This window comes from Glycine max, chromosome 5 (genome assembly GCF_000004515.6).
Source record: "Glycine max cultivar Williams 82 chromosome 5, Glycine_max_v4.0, whole genome shotgun sequence".
Classification (NCBI taxonomy): domain Eukaryota; kingdom Viridiplantae; phylum Streptophyta; class Magnoliopsida; order Fabales; family Fabaceae; genus Glycine; species Glycine max.
In genome coordinates, this window is record NC_038241.2 from 10,489,546 (window position 1) to 10,502,131 (window position 12,586).

Below are 12,586 nucleotides of genomic sequence, written 5' to 3' on the forward strand. Positions count from 1 at the left end.
AAAATACTAAATGTTACTTCATTCATTAAAAATTCTAGCACTCTTCCAAGTGGTCTCGTTCACATTTATTCATAGATTTAGTTATACACAACTTGTGCTTCTCCTAAGATTATATATATATTACAATATACAAATGTTAGCCATTTAAAATATATAAACATTTATTTGCTGATGTAAAAAAAAAAAAGTTTGGGTTGGTTATTTGTTAATTTCTGGGATTTGGTTTGTGAACTGAGGTACTTTTGATGGTACTGCAGGACATCTTTATTGATCTGTTGCTGGAGAAATGTCGGAGGAACATTGTTCTGGTTTAAATTGGAGGGAAACAAAGGAATCACACATAGAGGTATGTTATTGGTTTAAATTTATTAAATGTAGCTTATGAATTAATCATGTTATGTTGATGTTGATAATGATAGTATGAAGATAGTAATGTTTAAAATGATGAGGTATAATAAATTATCGGTTAGGTGTGTCTGTAATAGTTGTGATCGAGGAAGATTGTTGTCGATATGTAGGCATATGACATATGTAATGTAATAGAGTCATCATACAAATGTGTGCTGTATGTGACCAAGTTTTGTGGATGCATGAAGCATCTTAAAAGTCAGCAGGGAACTCCATATGAAAAGCCAAAAAACACAAATTAAGCAAACACAGTTTGTTTATATCATGGTAGACCATAACTTACTCACATTATGGTCTACCATGAAAATTTTCAAAAAAATCACCAGTAAATACAACCCATTGACCAATAAATATGGCCCAAACAGCTATGGCCACTTCTGAAGGCCCAAAAAAAGTCATTGATGTGTTGCAACAGTTGACCATTATGCTTTACTTCATGCAGACCAGACTGATCGCCAAAACAGTTCAACCTTCTCAATGACATGCCGTTTTGAATTATGAGAGTATTTAAGCAATGATAGCGCAATCCTCATCCTAACAACCCTCCCCTATAGCTGCAACAAATTTTAGGTCGTTTAATATGTAGTGTTTACATTTATTAAGAATTTTAATTGATATGTACTGGAGGTGTAAGTGAACATACCAATGGTACTATATGTGGAATGAAGCCTTCCAGCATATCCAGCCACTTCGATCAACACCCACACGGCGGAGTTCTTACTGCAAATGTTTAAAGAAAATATAGATAGGATGAGAGATAATATGTAGTAAGTAAAATTTTTGAATTTATAATAAATGAAGTGATAATTAACGAAGTCATCAAACCTATACCCACACTGAGGCAACCGGCGTGGCTGTGCAAAGTCCCAGCCATCTACTTGAAAGTAACCATTGACATAATCCTGTGGATAGCATTCTGTGGACACCATCTGTGCTATCACTGAAAACTTCATTATTTGATAATGTCAGTTAACCACCAATGATCCAGCATTAACTAAAATTATTAAACAAATTATAGTTGTTAGTGAGTTTGTACCACATTAATAATAGTTTCCTTTCGGGATTCAACCTTGTCCGTTTGGATATTCGAATCAAAATGGAAGATCAAATGGTCTTCAATTAAAATGACCATCAAATACCAATGGTCTGTGAATTCCTCTTTGATTAGAACATAAATCTGTCATGCAAATCTTTTTAGTTTATTTGTTAAGTAATTCACAACAACAATTAAGTGTTATTTTGTTTGAAAAGCATACATGTGTAAGATCATTGTATGGCTGCATCCTAGTGGTGGCATATCTTTCTAAGTCCTACATTGTTAATCCACAATTGACATCGGTCTACATTACAAAGAAAAAGCAAAATACTTATAATCGGATTTGAATTGAAAGTCATAGTACTTGACCAATTTAAGCAGTAGACCAGTTGTCGTTATAGATGATATGATAAAAATTACCGCAAAGGATGGAGGAAGGGAACAAATTCAAATGGTTTGATCTGTCACGCGTTTCTGCCACTAAGTTGTCCTCATGGTCATCCAGGTTATAGTCTTTACCACGAATAGTCAGTTAAGCACCAAACATAAGCCTAATTGTATTAAAAATAATTAAGTCATGCAATAGATTATGTCACTAACCTTTTCTTCAATTATTTTTCCAGGGTAGAAGAATTGAAAATCCTTGTCCCAATATTGTTTCATATATTTTCAGCAGGATCTCTCACCGCATACCAAAACATAGACAAAGGCATGTGTAGGTTACTAATCAAAAACTAGTTGGAGATGTATTAAGTTTGTGAAGAGTTATTTACTCAGGATCTTGGTCAGGATGCCAGATATAAGCACAAAAATGTGTGTCCTCTGGTGTAAGTTGTGTTGCCTTAATTGGCCGGAAATTGCAATGCACAGTCTACAAAGAGGAACAAATTGTGTAAGCAACATGTTACTTTCATATTAGTTGAAAGTTCATGTAAATGCTATATGACCTCTGGAAGTGAAGATCCAGACTTGTTTGTATAATGCTCAAAGTCACTGTCAGCTTGTACATCCCACTCAAAATTATGGATATTGATTAATTTTTAAGATTTAGGGTTGATAGCAATGCATTTGTCTATTTTTTTTTTCAAATCCATCATCGTCATTAATATTCATCATACTCTCTTTGATTTTATTAATTTTTAAATAAACTGGCCTAATATAATTTCTAGATACATAGAACATCAAATAACAGGTAAGTACACATACTTCAAAAAAAAGTACACATTGTATTTGATTTTATTAATTACTAGGTAACATAAAATAATTGATTGGGTTAATACACTAGATTAGGGAATTTTATTAGTGATCGCAGCTATCACAGGTCGATTGAAACTATCCAGATAACAAGTGTAAATATATAGACCAATTGCTAATTATCATTCATATTTCTCATTGCCTAATCTATTGTTAACAGAAAGGGAAGCTTCATTACACGTCTCTCTAACTCTAAAGAAAGTAACCTTGTAAATGAATGAGCCTTCCTGAAGGATTAGAGGGAACACTTTGCGGGAGTTGATGCTTGGCAGTTATCAATTATTGTATAGATAAATAAAATATAATAAATAAAGTTGGAAACTAAGAAGGTGTTTGGTTTGACTGTTTTCTATTTTCATTTTCACTAGAAATAGAAAATGGTGATCAAAATGCGTTTGATTTAATTTTTCAAAACATTTTCAATGAAAATATTTTTCCAAACGAATCAAAAACAGAAAATAATAAAATCTCATTTTAAGTGTTTTCGGTTAAAACCAGGAACCTCATTTTGGGTAAAATGAAAACGCGGTGACAAAGAATGTAATTTTAAGCAAATCTAAAAATATCATTCCTTTTGAAAACGCATTTTCAATGTTTTTATTTCTTGAAAGCAGAAAACAAGAAATCAAACCAAACATGTTTTCAGAATTCTAATATTTTAAAAATGAAAATAGAAAATAAAAATACAAACTAAACACGCCCTAATTTATGAGATAAAGCTTCTCCCTTGTATATGGCAGGATCGTTATACACCCCACGTTTATAGAAGGTTCTACTAGTTCCTTCCCTCTTTGTCCCTTGGAAAAGAATTTACTAGAGAGTTAGAGACCCTTGTATGAGTATCTTTCTCTTTTCCATCGTCATCTTCTATCTCAGCTGCTGAATGGATAGCAACGAGCCTCCCACCAATAATATTAATGGCAAGAAAGTCAGACGTGGCCACAATGGGTATGAATATCCCCACGCACCCAACTCATGCTTGACAAATGACCATTCTTTTGTATGGATAAAAGGAAAATAATCGTTAACCAAGCACTCTTTTTTTTTTTTTGTGTTATGTTCGCACAGAGGTGATGAGGAAATAACATCTCCTTCACTTGGGGCTGACCATTGTTTGAGGCCAAGTAACGTAGGTTATCCTTGTTAACCAAAACTGAGCCTTTATTATTTTCCAAAGAAACTACCCGTATCCTTGTAACTAACTAGACAAATAGCCGAATGTTGCATGGGTTTATAAATAACTAAAGAAATATTTAAATAAATTATTTTTTTGATAAATTAAATTTAAAATATAAAGTCAATAATATTTTATATTATTTTCGATCTGTTAAAGGAGATAAAAAAATTACGTATAAATTAAGATATTTTTTATTTATCAATATATTTTAATGGAATATTTCAAAATTGCAGACTGACCACTCAACTAAAATTGATTAACGTGAAGATAAAAGTAAGCATTGTGTATAAATTTTATAAGAACGATACAAAAAAAAGTGAAATTGACATAATAAAACAGACAAAAAAATATATTTAATGGAAAAAATAGTCAATCATAATGGTAAAACACATAAAAATTATGCGAATAAAACACCAAAAATTGTTCAATTAAATAGATTTTTTGTATTTATTTCCTTTTGCTGATGACCTGTTATTGAATTATTTTCTTTGGTGTGCTCCTTTTTAAACTTTGATGTCAAAACAATTTGTTTATTCGTCTTTCTCTTTAATGGAATTTTTGAGATTGAATAAACTTCATTTGATGATGAAGATGCATCTTTTGACTTCTTTGATATGTGTAGCTTTGAGCTTTTACTTATGACATTGTTTTTTCACATTTTTCTTTAATGAACTTTCTTCTTCTTTTGATGGTGAAGATGCATCTTTTAATTTCTTGGATAATTGTAACTTTGGACTTTAACTTGTAACAGCTTGTTTATTTGCCTTTTTTCTTAATGAACTTTGTGAGATTTGATAAACTTCTTCATTAAATGATGAAGATGCACCTTTTGACTTGTTGAATGCTTGTAGCTTTGGGCTTTGAGTTATAATTAGTTCTTCATCTCACTCATTGGATGATATTTGTTGTGGTGAAGTGGACTCCTTTTTAATAAAAATATTAATTAGTGGACAAAACTATTAATACTTTGTACAAGAAGTAAAAAATGTAAATAAATTATAAATATGGTTACCTATTTAATTTCCTTGAGGAGAGGATCATGCTAAATGATATTTTTTTAGATAAAAGTTTTTGTGATGGTATAGGTTTGAAATCCTTTTGTGAGCTTAATTTCAAAATTAAAAGTGTGTTTGCAAAGGGTATACAATATTGGGTGTGAAGGAGTTTAGATGCTCTTGTGTTTAGAATTTGTTGTGCATCTCGATCGAACATTACACCGGTGTCATCAAAGACTTTCAATTGTATCTTCAACCTAAAAAAGATTTTAAAAATTGTAATGTTTATTTAATTATGTTATAAAAATAATTCATTATAAACAAATATTAAACCTTGTTGTTGGGTACTTGGATGACTGTCATTCTACAAGTGTATTGATTTTCCTCTTTTGTGACTTTCTTTTAGCATATCTCACATGCAACATAATTTCAATCAAACGTATCATCGATCTCATTGATTGTTGCATGAATAGTGAACACATTATCCTATTATTTTATATATGTTAAAACTAAGAAAAAACCAGTATTATTGAATACTATGAATATGAAGGTCATGGTAGGTTAGCATATTTGTGATTCAAACCAATTATAATAAAATCAATATAGACAGAATTAAAAAAATTACAAATGCAATCATTTACTATCTTTAAAATGGTAATATCGATTTTGAAAAATTAGTAATAACATAATTTTAAAATTATTAAAAAAAGAGTATATATATTATAAAATAAATATTTCATTATTATAAAGTTTAATAATTTTAGATTCTTAAATAATTAAATGATTTTAAGAGATTTTTACGTAGCTTAATTAGAAAAAATAGAAAGGTCATGCATAGCACGAGTAACGTACTAGTAGCAGAGCCGTGTGGGCAAAATTGACAGGCCTAAGGCAAACTTTTTAAGGACATTAATATAGTATAAATGATAAACTTTTAAATTAATGTTTTAGTTTTTTAAGTTGAAAAATAAATATAAAAATTGAAAAAGAAAATGTTACAAAGTAAATAAGGGAAAATGATGAAATAATAGAATGGAAAGAATTATCTACTACTACTACTAAAATAATAATATTCTACAATGCGCATTCAACATCAGTGGTTCCAAAAACGATGTTGTTTTAGAGGCAATGGCATTTTAGTAAATAAGAGATTTTTTTAACAACGTTTTTGCATAAACGACGTCATCTACGCGTTACAAAAACAGGTTTAGTGAACCGTTGTTGAACTGCATTATCCAATGACGGGTTTTATAAACACCGTCTTTGAATCTCGCCTAAATTTTCATCTTTTTCCCTCGCATACTCGCACTCTACCCTAGCCCGCATTACCTCACTCATTTTGCACTCAATTCATTTGGCTCGATTTTCATTGCCGATCGAGGTCGAGAGCGTTTCGGTGTTTTCTTCTCCGTGGAATTCCTGAAAATCATTTCATTCTTAAGAATTACAGGGCTAAAATTAAGGTTAGGGTTGGGGCTACGATTAGGGTTGATTTCGTCGTCGTCCAATGAATTGTCGCCGACTGGAGTCACGTTGCTCCAGATCTTGCGCGAGATTTCGAAGGTGGCTTGATCGTGAGCGCTCTTGAAGGAGAATTCCTTGCCAGAGAAAATGTTGTTAAGGACGTTCCGGTACTTCTTCTTCAGCCTTCGGATCTTCTCCACGAGCTGATTCTTGTTGAAATCGAGTTGGAGCTTCGACTTGATTTGGTCGTAGAACAAAGCAGTGTCGCTGTGGTGCGATGATCCTTGCTGCGATGTGTAGTAGAGGAACCCTTGCAAGAGCTCGATCTCGTCCTCGTCAGTCCACAACTGCTGAAATAGTCATCGTGAGTCATCCAACGACGGCGGCGGATTTTTCTCCTCGATTAGCTCCAAGCTACGCCGCTTCGGATCGGATGAGTCGGTGAGGACGATGGTGGTGGTGGGCTTTGAAATTGGAGCGTCGCTGCCGCTGTTGGAGATGGAGGAATCGGGGACGACAACGGTGACAACGAGAGCGCTGGAGGGAAAGGGCACGTTTTCTTCGTCGTCGTCTTCTTCTTACTCTTCGTCCTCCTGAGACTCGTCGTCGGACTTCCTAGACTTGCATTTTGTCAGACTTCACTATCTCTGTTGCACCTCGAGGTCTGTGCCCAACGGTGGGTATCGGAGGAGTACTAAGCCTGTGACTATGGCTTCCTAGTTATGCTCTAGAAGACCTTTATCAGTGAACACAGAGAGCCAGAGTCAAAAAGCCAAAGAAGGCCAGGGTCAAGTAGAGTAACGTCTTCTCCTCAAATTCCTGGAAAGAATATAATATCACTCCTTTCTATAGAACTTACAAAAAAATTTAATACCCTTCAAAATTATGCAGTATGTGATCATTTCTGTGTTGTCTTATTGGATGCTTTCTGATTTTTACGCATTCAAAATAAGAGGTGTCCTTCAGTGGATTAGTGCCAAGTTATAACTACTAATGGGAAAATCTGTTGGTATATTTTAACAATTTCATGTTTTGTTATACATGTGTTATGTGTACTTAATTTATCACAATCTAAAGAGTTGACCTTCCAATCAACAGTGCACTTTATTATACTCTAAAATACACTCGTCACATTAGAAAAGCCAAATCCATAAACATCTCTTTGGATATCATCGCCTTAGCTAAAACTCACTGATCGTTACTTTGCTGGACATGAAGAAAATACAAACTGAGGTGAGAGACGTATTGAATATGAAAGGGAAGGGTAGATGGGTAATGCGAGAGATCCAAAGTATTAGACTGAAATAGAGGAGTAAGCAGTGCAGACAACAAGGCTGAGTAAGTTTCAGTACGAGGATCAAGATATCCCTAAAGTTGATGACACATCTTTCAATCTTTCATTTTCATTTTATTGCTTCTAGCAATCTCAAAAAACTTATGCATCTTCCTAGTGGAGGCTTTTGCTCTTTAAATAGACAATACCCCAACTTCTAGCTATCTCATCAAACTCTCTGCTTTTTTTTTTAGGCTGCCACTGATTTAATTTAATTTTATGCACTATTCCTGTAAGTGTTTGCGGAGAAACTTATCCAACAGGGTCAGGCTTAAACAGGGCTTCTTTGGTTATTTTATTTGTAATCATGTATATCTATAATATTCAGATTTGGAACCATACAAGAGGCCTTATTTTTTTTCTTATCTCTACTGTGTTTTAAATGGCAGTCTTTCTGATAAGAAAAGAATTAAGGAGGATAATCCAGATAATCACATTCAGGCCTTAGATCGAATGAAGCTGGTATACTCAAATCACTTCTTCTATTTTTTTTTTCTTTCTAATTCTTAGAAATTGAAGGACATGGGATATCCAGATTGATGTTTGGCAGAAATCCTTTTTCTATCCAAGGGATATCCAAGGAATGTGATTCGATCCAAGGAATTAAAAGTTGGATGCTTAATAAAAAGGGAGTGTGTCGAATAAATAATTAGTGCAGAAATAAAGGTTGTAGATTGATGTTTGGCAGGTATTTAATGTTCTCTGTATATTATTATTTTTTTGTTTAACTTTTCTATGATTTTAAATTGTTGAATGTTGATTGTAAAGTAATTAATCCTAGAAAATAATTAGTGCAGAAATAATTAATGTTGTTTTCATGGTAAAGTAATTAATCCTAGAAAATAAAAAATATATTTTAGAGCAGTAAAAAGTAATTTTTTGTTTTTTAATCTTTCACACTCTGACCATAAGAAATTTTTTAGAGTGCTTTGTCTTTTCTTTTCCCCTCTTTTTTGTAGATGCATCATGTCAGCTTTGTAGACACTGAAGATATGAATCTCACATCTGGAAAAAGGATACTCAAGCAGCAAGTTAGCAGAGGTACACTTCATTTAAATGTTTTTTTGACAATATGTTGGCGTGCAATTTACAAATAAGTTTTTCATTTGACAAAGTTACTAGTGCAATTATTTGTAGTTATTTATTTTTTCGGCTATATCATATATACTTAGCTTTATTAGTTGCACATAATTTAATTGATAGGATCTTGATTCTTGATTATTAAATTTCAAAAACAAAAATAAGTATGTCGTTAAATGATTTTAGACACACGGGCACACACAAATAGTGTTAAAAAAGGTGTAGTATATAATGTAACTAATTTTAGGATACTGGAGACAAAACTGTTATGGATTGATAAGAAATTTTGCACCATTGATATTTTCCAATAAGAAATTTTGTAACATTGACATGCATGAAAAATATTCATTCCGATGGTGTATATAATTCATTCTTGAAAATTTCCATCTTGTATTTTCAATGCTTCCCATTACTAATATATCAAGGGACTAGACTACACGTATACATTGCATTTTTGTCACTTAGGATGAACGATCCTCGCCCCTTAAATAAAAGAAACTACCTGATCCACTTAGATTAGATGACTCTGCATGCTGCATCATTGTATGGAATGGTACATTGACAGCAGATGTGGTGCCAATCTTCTGGTTAAGAAAATTGACTTATGGAAGTCATTACATTGCTAACCTCTACATGTTGAGTGTTGATATCTTTATAATTATCTTATTCTTTTTATGTATTTTTATGTTATATATTTTCAACTATTTCTATCATGATCCATTTCTTTTTGCATTAATCTCTATCTCACATATTGCAGCACCGAGAACACACATGCATTTAGAATCGAGGACTTATTAAACATCAATCTACATCAATCCTTTTTTTTCTTTCTAATACTCAAATCACATTCAGGCCTCAAATCGAATGAAGCTGTTGGATATCCAGATTTCCAACAGTGTAGTTTGATTTCATTAATCAGAATCCATACTGTTGGAACATTGATGACTATTTTGATTTTATTCTCTGTAGTCCCCACGCACAAGAAAATTCATTAACTTTTACGCCTAAGTATGGGTTTGATTTGGTTCCAGGAAATGGGATACCTCACGGAATGTGATAAAGCTAGGAAAAACTGTACCCCTACAAATGAAGTCCACATTACTCTGAAGCAAGAGGTACAATACTAGAATTGCTGCTCATCAATCATTGTAATTCTTTTTATGCATATTTTGCTGCAATCATATTTATTACCCCTAGTTACAACTCAGGCTAATATTGCTACTAATATTGATCCCATAAATTGTTGTGAATAAATTTTGAATTATTTAAGGAGAAATTAATTTTTATTAGCATGAGTATCATAGTATGTAATATGTTCTATTATCAGTTTCCCTTCACTACTCGGTGTAGTGGAACTTGAAGGCTAGATGTGTTATTACTCAAAGCAGTACTTTCTACATGTAGTCGTAGAAAGACTACATTATGAATGGTAAATTAATTACCCTCTTTTAACATCAATTACTCATTGTATATACATAATTTTTATTACTCATTGTTAGCTTTTACTTAATTTAATATTATATAAGTATATTTATTCATTGTTAGTAATATAGATAATTTTTATTACTCATTGTTAGGTTTTAATTAATTAATTATTATTTTATTATATTTATTGATTATTAAAAATATAAATAATTTTTACCACTCATTCTCAGTTTTTACATCAAGCATATTGATTAATTACTATGCAGGTTGCTAATTTTTTTACATCGGTGCTAAGGCGAGAAACAATGTTGAAAGCGCGGGTTACTACATCGGTGTTGGCGAGAAACGATGTTGAAAGCGCCGGTTACTACATCGGTGTTGGCTAGAAACGATGTTGAAAGTGCAGGTTACTACATCGGTGCTGGCGAGAAATGATGTTGAAAGCACAGGTTACTACATTGGTGCTGGCGAGAAACGATGTTGAAAGTACAAGTTACTACATCGACGCTAGCGTAGGCACGGATGTAGAAATGAATGTAATTCTACAACGGTTAATTTTGGACCGTTGTTGAAAATTTGTAGTTTCAACAACGTTACATACAAAAACGGTTAACCACCATTGTTGAATCCCATTTTTGACCGATGTTGAAAACCCGATTTCTAGTAGTGTACAAAATACATGTTGATATTATCTAATGAAATAATTGTGTATCATTTATCTATTTTTACAATTTACTTTCAGGTCTTAAAAAAATGAAAAAAGAGAAAATAATAATTAGATTGTAAAGAAAATTTGAAGTATAATTATTTTACTATTACTTCAGTAGGCCTAAGGCAATTGCCTAACTCACCTAGCTATATAAACGACTCTGAGTAGTAGATGACAAAAAGCACGACCCTTACAGCATTTAAAGAAAAGGTGCCCACTAGATATGAACAATGACCTACCCATAACCATTTGGGCATATAAAGAAAAAGCTTTGCTTATCATAGTACACAAAGATCATACATGAATTTTATACCTAGCAATAAGTGTATCAAATGTTATAGTAATCAAACAGACCAACATAGTTCCACTATTACAAGTACATTCAAGTATTAGTAAATCAAATAGTACTAATTTGCAGTTTTAAAGCTTCTTCCCCATAATACGAGGTTACACACAATTCTTACCGAAAGAAGCACACAAAAATCTAGTTATCCCATACACACAGTTAATTGAAACTTACCACTGAAACATACTACTAGCAAGAAACATTGTCACTACCATAGCCTGAAAATATAACATTGACTGAATAAAAAAAATAGAAAAAACATCATAGCCCACATTGAAATTTGAAGGCATTTTCCAATGAACAGGTTCAATACAACAACTATGAAAAGGGTCATACCCTTCTATCCATGTTTGCAATCCAACTACATAAGTGACATTCAACCATTACATTACCCTACACCAACACAAATAAAAAAAAATTATTAATTGAATTACTGATACACTACATAGGAAAAAAAATGCCATACACTATTAAACATACACACCTATAACATCAACATTGAAATCCCCTGCCATTGGAGAAGCATTGTCCTCTCCATCAAAAGAACAACTTGCTAAAACATTGTCATCTATTGCATCTGGCTTATTCACTGTTGTGCAAGCCAACTTATTGTGCCCAGGTAGCTTGCAGGCACTGCACTTGACTATCCTCTTTATTCTCAACTTTGAAACACGTGATTTTTTACAACCACTACCTTTGGTTCTTACATATGTAGGATCTTGCAAACCACCTACACATCTTTCCACCCAACCAGTGCCAACCTCTATTCCATTCTTGTATTTCAAATTTTGTATTTCTTTTCTACTTTTGTTTCTACCCTCGACAAAATCATTGGCACTTTGACAGGCCAAAGTACAAAACTCCCTGCATGCATTTAGCATCCATACATATCTAGCAATGACATGAGAGTTCCAAAAACTAGCATCATCTATTATCATGCCAACAAAACGGTCTTTCACAGCTATAGTCCATCTCTCCAACACCAAGCAACTAGGCAACTCATCAATGTTAAGACGCATCAACGCAGCCATGATATGAACATAAGGCAATCCATATGTCTCCATTCTCTAGCAAGAGCACTTGAACTCATCATCCAAAGGATAATGTGACACCCACCACACCTTTCATAAAACTTTATACTTGACTACCTTGTAAATTTGGTGGTTAACTATGTCTCTAACATCAACAACCCTAGTTAGCATTGAAACACGAAGAATTTCCTATAAATGTTTAAAGATCTCCCTGTTAGAATAATGTGACTTATGTGAATTAAGGGCCTAAACTTGATTTAATAAAATAATGGGACCAATTGGAAAATATGAGAAATTAATAAACTTCCGATAACTAACTTGATGGAAG

At 32.8% G+C, this 12,586-nt stretch overlaps 2 long non-coding RNA genes and 1 pseudogene across 2 annotated transcripts; 1 reads left to right on the forward strand and 2 right to left on the reverse strand.

The window, feature by feature from the left end:
- The first annotated feature begins 202 nt into the window (after window positions 1-202).
- LOC121174874 (uncharacterized) lies at window positions 203-2,488 on the forward strand. The gene is made up of 2 exons (XR_005891380.1): window positions 203-346; window positions 2,068-2,488. It is a non-coding gene; the product is annotated as an uncharacterized lncRNA (long non-coding RNA).
- On the reverse strand, window positions 613-2,075 carry LOC121174873 (uncharacterized). The gene is made up of 5 exons (XR_005891379.1): window positions 1,865-2,075; window positions 1,665-1,748; window positions 1,244-1,585; window positions 1,052-1,128; window positions 613-962 (listed from the first exon to the last, which is right to left on the reverse strand). It is a non-coding gene; the product is annotated as an uncharacterized lncRNA (long non-coding RNA).
- A 3,716-nt stretch (window positions 2,489-6,204) lies between the features above and the next one.
- LOC106798783 (probable transcription factor At3g04930) lies at window positions 6,205-11,575 on the reverse strand (annotated as a pseudogene).
- Window positions 11,576-12,586: the final 1,011 nt, after the last annotated feature.